This window comes from Camelus bactrianus, chromosome X (assembly GCF_048773025.1).
Source record: "Camelus bactrianus isolate YW-2024 breed Bactrian camel chromosome X, ASM4877302v1, whole genome shotgun sequence".
Taxonomy (NCBI): Eukaryota; Metazoa; Chordata; class Mammalia; order Artiodactyla; family Camelidae; genus Camelus; species Camelus bactrianus.
Window position 1 is genome coordinate 115055339 of NC_133575.1, and position 7702 is coordinate 115063040.

At 39.0% G+C, this 7702-nt stretch overlaps 1 pseudogene; it reads right to left on the reverse strand.

Annotated features, from left to right (window-relative positions):
- Positions 1-5999: 5999 nt before the first annotated feature.
- On the reverse strand, positions 6000-6097 carry LOC123617313 (U6 spliceosomal RNA; annotated as a pseudogene).
- Positions 6098-7702: the final 1605 nt, after the last annotated feature.

The window sequence follows — 7702 nt, forward strand, 5'->3', positions numbered from 1 at the left end:
CCTTCCTACCTGACTTCGTGTGGATCTTTCTTTATAGCCTTGCTTGTAGAAGAGTCTTTTTACCAGTTTCCAGTTGGTTTCAGGGAAGATTGCTCCACACATAGATGTATTTTTGCTGTATATGTAGGGGGTGGTGAGCTCAGCATCATCCCCTTCCATCATCTTGATCTCCTCCTGTCTGATTTCCACTGGTTTTTACCACCTCCCCTGGTTAGTAATTTTTAAAGCCACCAGATTAGTAATTTTTAAAGTGTGGCTTAAAGCAAACGTTTTTGTTTTTGTTTTTTTTGGCTTGCTATACTTTAACTTCGGGTCTCCCATTTGGGAGAACTTGTGAGTCAGTTGTTTCTTCATAGAAAGCAATACATATACCCCTTAGGATAGGCACAATTATGAAAGCCTCACAATCTTCCCCAGATTGGGTCAGTGCCACTTTGAGACATTCCTGGGTACAGCGGAGACAGAACTTAGGGAAGGCTGTTTATTCTTTGCTTTCTCTAGTATCAGTTCTGTTAGCTGCTCTTCTCGGAAACCTAAGTGTGAGCTCAGCTCTCTGGCATGGACCACACAGCACTTTGAAATGAGGAAGCTGTAAAGTAACAGGCAAGAGTTTGACTGGAAAATTGAAGAGTCTGTCTGCCTCAAAGGATTGTCCTTTGAGGTGAAATCCACAAACAAAGTCAGTCAACATGAAGAATCTGGAAACTCTCAGGACAAGCTGTTTCATTTTTCTACACCTTCCACAAGAAATAAGTGGAAAGCCTTCATGCAAAGTTCCAACATATGTGATCATGGGAGGGATTTGAAGTGTATTGAGCAGAGAAAATATTGCAGCTGTCAGCGGGGGCATTCACAGACCATCACTTTCATGTGGCTATGTCTTAGCTGTCAGCATTGAGAAAAGGAGTTGTGCAGGAATTGAGCTGGGAGAAGGGCGTCTGGCGTGGGTGCTGCCAAGAGTCAGTGACAATGAGGGAGACCAAGTGAGGAGAGTCACAGTTTTTCACTCAGGAAATGCAAAGTTTCTTTACCCTGATTTCTAATTTAAGAACTGTATACCTGATAAATTGAGAACCTTTTTACTAAAGTGGTAATAGGTTTTTGATCTTTCATGTAATATTGACACATAATTCATATATTGATCTTAAATTATTTTTGTTGAATATGGGTTTTCATTAGTGTATATGGCCACCTTTTAAAAAATATTCAACAGATTCTGGGAGACACTTTCCCTGCTTTTTTGGATAAGGGAGCCTAGGGGACACAGACGAGTGAAACAGGATTCAAGAAAACTGGGGGTTAGACCAGAGAATTACGTTAAGGTGAAGGAGTTAAAATGAATCAAGTTAGGAGAAACCACTTACCTTCTAAAGGGCTTATTCCTTAGTTGAAAAATAGGAATCAGTTAGATTTGCCCCGAGAACAATGTGTATTTACAGAATTTTCACATCTACATAAAAAAGACTGGAAAGAACTCATCCAAAATGGCAGTATTTACCTCTGACTGGTAGAATTATGTTGGCATTGTGTCTCCGTTCTGTTTTGTAAATTTAACACTCTCAAAAGTAGGAAGACGTGAAGAAATTTCTTTTCAAAAATGAAATCACAAAAAGCAACCAGAGACCTGGCTGTTTCCCAGTGTTCTTTTTTTTTTTTTTTCCCCTAGAGTTTGAAATATACATTTCCATCTAATCCACGTCTACTTTCAAATAACATTATGTCACTTCATGCATAATATGAGGGTAATGTGAGTACCTTATACTAATTTTAACAATTTTAATTCCTCCCTCCTTTCCCTTGTATCTTTGCTGTCATTATTTAATTTATACATGACCATACATAATCAAATACATTGCTGCTGTTATTATTTTTGAATAAACTGTTATCTTCAATTATTTAAGAATAAGAAAAAGAAAATTTTGGTTTCACCTTCACAAATTCTTTCTATGATGCTTTTCATTTCTTTATGTACATTGGAATTTCTGACTATATCATGCTCTTGATTTCTTTTTTTAACATTTTTTATTGATTTATAATCATTTTACAATGTTGTGTCAAATTCCAGTGTTCAGCACAATTTTTCAGTCATTCATGAACATATACACATTTCCCAGTGTTCTAATGGGAAATGATTAGGGAGTTATGCAGAACTGTCGAAGGGGCTGCACGGGATGAAAGGTTTTGATCTCTTCAGGATGTATTGTCGGGAATGGCTTTGCCGCGCTCCCAGCTCCGCAGCCCCTTTCCTCTGTGAAGGTTGAGCTCCAGGACTTTTGTCTCGAGTGGTGAGGGCCCAGCATGCAGCCAGGAGCCCCAGCAGTGGGCACTCACTCACAGAGCACCTTTTGGGTCTGAGGCTGACAATTGTCCCGCCTCTGATTGGGTAAGACGTTGGGCCTGTGGGCTGCCAGCTGCCTTAGCTACCTAAAGGAGGCGGTTCATTCATTCTTTTACTGTGGATTGTCAGCTGAATAAAACAGCCCACCACAGCCTCAGGGACAAAAGCTCTCCATTAAGATTACACTGCCAGGTTGGAGAATGGCCCTTTCAACTGTACAGCCTCAAATAGGAGCTGCACTCAGCTGACCACCTTTATGCAAATCTATCTTCTTTGTCCAAAGGCCCCTGTGACAGAGGCCAACTAACCCTTTCTGGGCAGATGGGTTTTGGGTGGGGCTGGGATGGAGATTGCCCAGGCTAGGTGTTTCTAGGAAGAAAAACAGATTGAAATGATTTTGGAAAATGCTATTGCTAATAAATTAAGCTCTGACAGAAACTTCTTATGTTTTAAGATATTATTGATAAAGAACTAATTGTTCCTCAATTGGGACAGGTTGGAGTGGTATAGAGTTTGAGAGTGTGGATATTGTTGTCCTTTGACATGATGCAAAATATATGACATCTTTATCTGTTGTTTCTGGTTCTCTCCCGGTTTCCTTCCTGATCCTGGGATTCCTTGTATTTTTCCGAGTGGAGAAGCTGCTCCCTCTGTGCTCTCCTCCTCACTGGCTTTGGCTCTCTTCTCTCTCCTTGCTGCTGCTCACACCCTCCATCCTTCTCATTGAATATTTCCAAGGTTTTACCTTCCCCTCCTCTGGTCACTCCCTTCAGGCACTCCAGTGATGAGTCGAATTTCAAATATTCTTTGTGCTTGTCCTGTGGAATAATGGACTCTCCATCCTAGAAGACATCTCCAAGTCATGTGTCCAACTGTCTCTCATGTCTACGTGGTCAAATTGATGATTCTTGTCAAATACAGGGTGGGTTTTCTTGCATGTTTCATTGATGCTTAAACACACAAGAGAATCCAAAGCTGGTAAATTTTCTCTCCAGACTCTTCCATAACTCAGCTCCCTTCAGTAAAGGACACTTTTGGCCTTACGACCTTCACTCACTTCAACCCAGTCACTGCTCCCAGGCCCTTAATGGTAGCATCACATCTGCCCTGTAATTCTCTCTTTGTTTCTTCTCATTTTACTCTGCCTCCTTTGTGGCATGTCTGACATCCATCGTCTCTTGCAACTTTCTTCTTTTCCTTCGGCAACATCTACCTCCTAAACTCAGGCCTATCCTCGGCCTGTCTGTGTGCACTGGGGTGAATGTGCAGGGTCTTTTATTGGGCAAGGGGCTGTGAACACAAAGGGATAGGGGAACAGATTTTTAATTGGGTATAAGTGAAGTAAAGGGCTTTGATGTATGGCAAGGTAGTGGGATTTATGACTCCGATCAGGAGGAGATGTGGGCTCAGACAAGTCAGCCTGAGCTATGGTGAGGCTAGCCATTTGCCAGGGCTATCAGTTTTGCTAGGGCAAACACATGTCAGAAAAGGGTATACTTTATCTTCTGAAGAGGAGCAGGCAGATGCTTAAGGGCTGGAAGTTTGGGGGTCTCAGGGCCTCGGCAGGCACCAGTTGGCATCACACCAACGAGACCAGATTCTGGCCTTGTGCTCATTCTCCAGTGAGGGATACTGACAAGGGCTTGAATAGTGATCATACACCCTAGAAAGTGGCAAGTGCCCTGAGAGAGTAGTAGACAAAGGACTCAGGTAGGAGGAATCTGAGGAGAGAAACATGGAAAACCTTGAGAACAATGATATCTTTTTGGACACAGATTCATATATCCAGATCCCCTGATGCTTTCAGGCCTTGTAGGTGCTATGGAATATGTTTGCCAAACATCAGAAACAGGTTTTTATTTGGGGACCATGCTATTTGGCTTCAGCATTTGTACCATTCAGGTAGTACAAGGATTATGTGTCCCTCAGAGAAGGCAGGAATACTCCCTGCTTAATGCAAAGAAAGTCCATAATTACTTGTTAGAAGAAATTCATGAACATCAGCACCACTTCTATACCTATAAGCCAAGTAAAGGATTATAAGTAAAAGGGTTTTTTTTTTCTAATTGCATGAAAAGTAGAGTTTGTATTGTGGCAAATCTTAACATCATCTTTAGAGTTTGTATCAAGGCGACTGGACAAGATAGCATCAGAAAGCTCAGTGCCTTTGGCCAAGTAGGCTGTCATTGTGACTGAAGGAGGCTGAAATTGGGTGGGGCTGGGAACTAAGGAAATTTGACTTCATACAGAAGCTAGCGTCAGTTTAAGAACATTTTTGGATGAAGAGCAATCCCAGTTTCTCCACCCCATAGCATTGCTATGAGAATCATACCACTGCGTAAAAAAGTCAATTCTAACCTGGGAAGTCTTGGTAGTTGAAAAGGATTCTCTTAATCTTTGCTTTAAATGTGCAGTTACATCATTATTGACTTCCCTTGTGTTGCTAGAGAGGCTATTTTTGATCAAGAAACATCTCTTTCTTCCAAGGTCAGCTGGATAGACTCTCCAGTGTTCACAGACAGCACTCAATCAGTTTCTTCAATTCTTGTTCTTAGGTAAGAAAATGCCTTTTATCTTTTAGATTTTTCTTTTATACTTAACTTTTATATTTTACTCCGTGCTTGTAATCTAATGAAAGTAAGAGTCCTCTGTGTTTTGAAACAATTAAACATGTGAAATTGTTTAGCACAAATAATAAAAATATCTGTTAGAGATGTCATTGATTTTTACCAGCTACAGATTTAAAATGCAAATCATATTTTATTCTAATTAGACACTTTAAATGCACCTCTCTACCCATTTCCCTGAAATAACTATAAAATCAAGTGAAGGAAAGAAAAGATGTCTTGCTTTTAATAAATGGAGATTTTCCATCAATGACAGATGTGTGTGTGTATGTGTGTGTGCGTGTGCACATATGAACTAATTGTAGAACAAATGCAAACAGAGCTGAACTTTAATGCTAATTTTTTGCATCTAATTTTGTATTTATGTAGGTTTACATATGCTCATAAAGTATCATAAATGAAAAATCAACCTACACATTTCCTTTAAACTGTGATGTATAAAATAAAGCATGGCATATATTTATTGCAATAAATGTAATTTGGTGTTTAGGTTCTCTGGGAACGTTGATACTTCTATAATGAAAATGTGAACGGATATGAAAATGGGTTTATAAATCTTAGGATGTAACAGTTTTACTCATTCTCACCCATTTCTTTCAAAGGGGGCATTTTCCCAAATATGTAACTGGTCAGTTCCATAACTATATTTTCAAAAATTGCATGGACTAGATGTCTCTCATGTCAAGTTGCTCATTTTATAGAAGTATCTCAACAAATGCATGGATTCTCCTTGTGCACCCTTGAAATGCCATACTGGGAATATTTCCTTAGTATAGGAAACCCAATGTGCTGGTACACCTGGTGAACAGATTTTACCCTGTTTTGGCTTCAAAGTTACTTAGATGTCAGAGACTAAGGGCATATTAATTTATGGTTTCTACTATTTGCAAAAAGGAGAACATTATCTTACATAGATGATTCTGAGAGAGAAACATATGTAATGCACAATCATTGCGATTGCTCTTTTTCAAATTGGAAGAAAGTCTTTCCTATTTTTTTAAATTTCAGCTTTATTGAAACTTGATTGACATATAAAAAATATGGAATGCTTTACAAATTTGCACGTCATCCTTGCAAAGTGCCATGCTAATCTCCGTATCATTCAAATTTTAGAATAGCACTGAAGCAAGCACTCTTTGCAATAATTCTTAAAAAGAAAAGTTTATGTTAGAGTCCCTTATCCATAGAGTTGTGTCCAACTTAATGGGCAGGCTCTGCTGAAGACTTAGGGGTGCACCTGGGACTGAAACCTGTAAGCCAGTTAAAAGTGACGTACATAGTTTCCTCATTCATCTTTCCCTGGATCCTTTATAAACTTTGGGAGGATCCTAGACTGGGGATTTTTATCCCCTAGACTCTGTATTTTTATCCCAGAGCTCATTGAATATTGATTGTTAGGTTTTCAAATTTTCCTTTCTGTCATTCTTAAGTTTAAATGCATTTGGCCATTGAAAGTGCTTGAGGAAGGGAGGTAAAGCAAAACAGAGACACATTCCCAGTGATCCTAAACCTATGAAAAGCCTTGAGATGTCTTTTTTTTTCCCTGACCAGAAGGCTTTAATGTGAGTTCTACTATTTTTTTTAAGAAATAAAGGTTTTTAATATCACATAAACATAAAATAAAAAAATAAATCCCCAGACTCATAGTAAGATACTAAAAGTTATCATGTACAATATGACAAAATATAATTATAGATTAATTTGATCTGTGGACATTAATTTAAAAACCTGAAATACTGCATTAGCAAATTGAATCCAGCAATTCAAAAGGATAATATAACCAAGCTGGATTTATCCTAGGAATACAAAGTTGATTTTAACATTCCTGAGATGTCTTGTAATCAAGAAATCTGCTTCACTGTATTTAACTCAAAATTTTCCAAATGTAACCAACCAAGGAACACTTTACTTTTATTTTTGCTGCATACTTCTAACCCCCTTTGATGTTAATGTCCTGCAGGAACAATGACCTTTAGGAAAGTCTGGGCTACTTGTATTAGGCATTTCATATACGTAAGCAATGGCATCTGGCCTTGGTATTGCGGGACTCCCCAAGAACTCCTCATTTCTGAGCAAGAAGAATAGTGGCAGTAAACTGCAACTCTTAGCACAACTGGCTGTGAATGTTTGCATTGATTTAGGCTCCAGCAGGTTTGGAGGTAGCAAAAACTGCTGGAGTATCTCCAGTCAGTTCAGAAACTGCCCTTCTAGGCTTAGCACTTTCTTTCTGCAGAGACAAGGACAGACAACAACCCCAACTGTGCAAACCAAGAATAAGATTTTTTTAAAATTCTTTTTTTAAAAATTGAAGTGTAGTCAGTTACATTGTCTCAATTTCTGGTATACAGCATCATGTCCCAGTCATACCTATTTGGGAGTTCGAGATTTGCAAATATTAACTACTATATATAAAAGTAGATAAAAAATAAATTTATTCTGTGTAGCACAGGGAACTATATTTAATATCTTGTAATAACCTTTAATGATAAAGAATGTGAAAACAAATATATGTATGTATATGTATGGCTGATAATGAGATTTGTTGACACAGTCCCCTCTGTTCTTAGTTGCTGCTGCACAGGCATGATATTCACCAGAGCTTTCTCCTCTCTCCCTCTCCACTGAGTGGTGTTGAGAGGATGGACCTTGGTTACTGAGTCCAGGTCTTTGAAGGGGAGGTTTGGGGGACCAGCATCACACCTGTGGCAAACAAACAGACTCCTCCTCTTCCAATGAA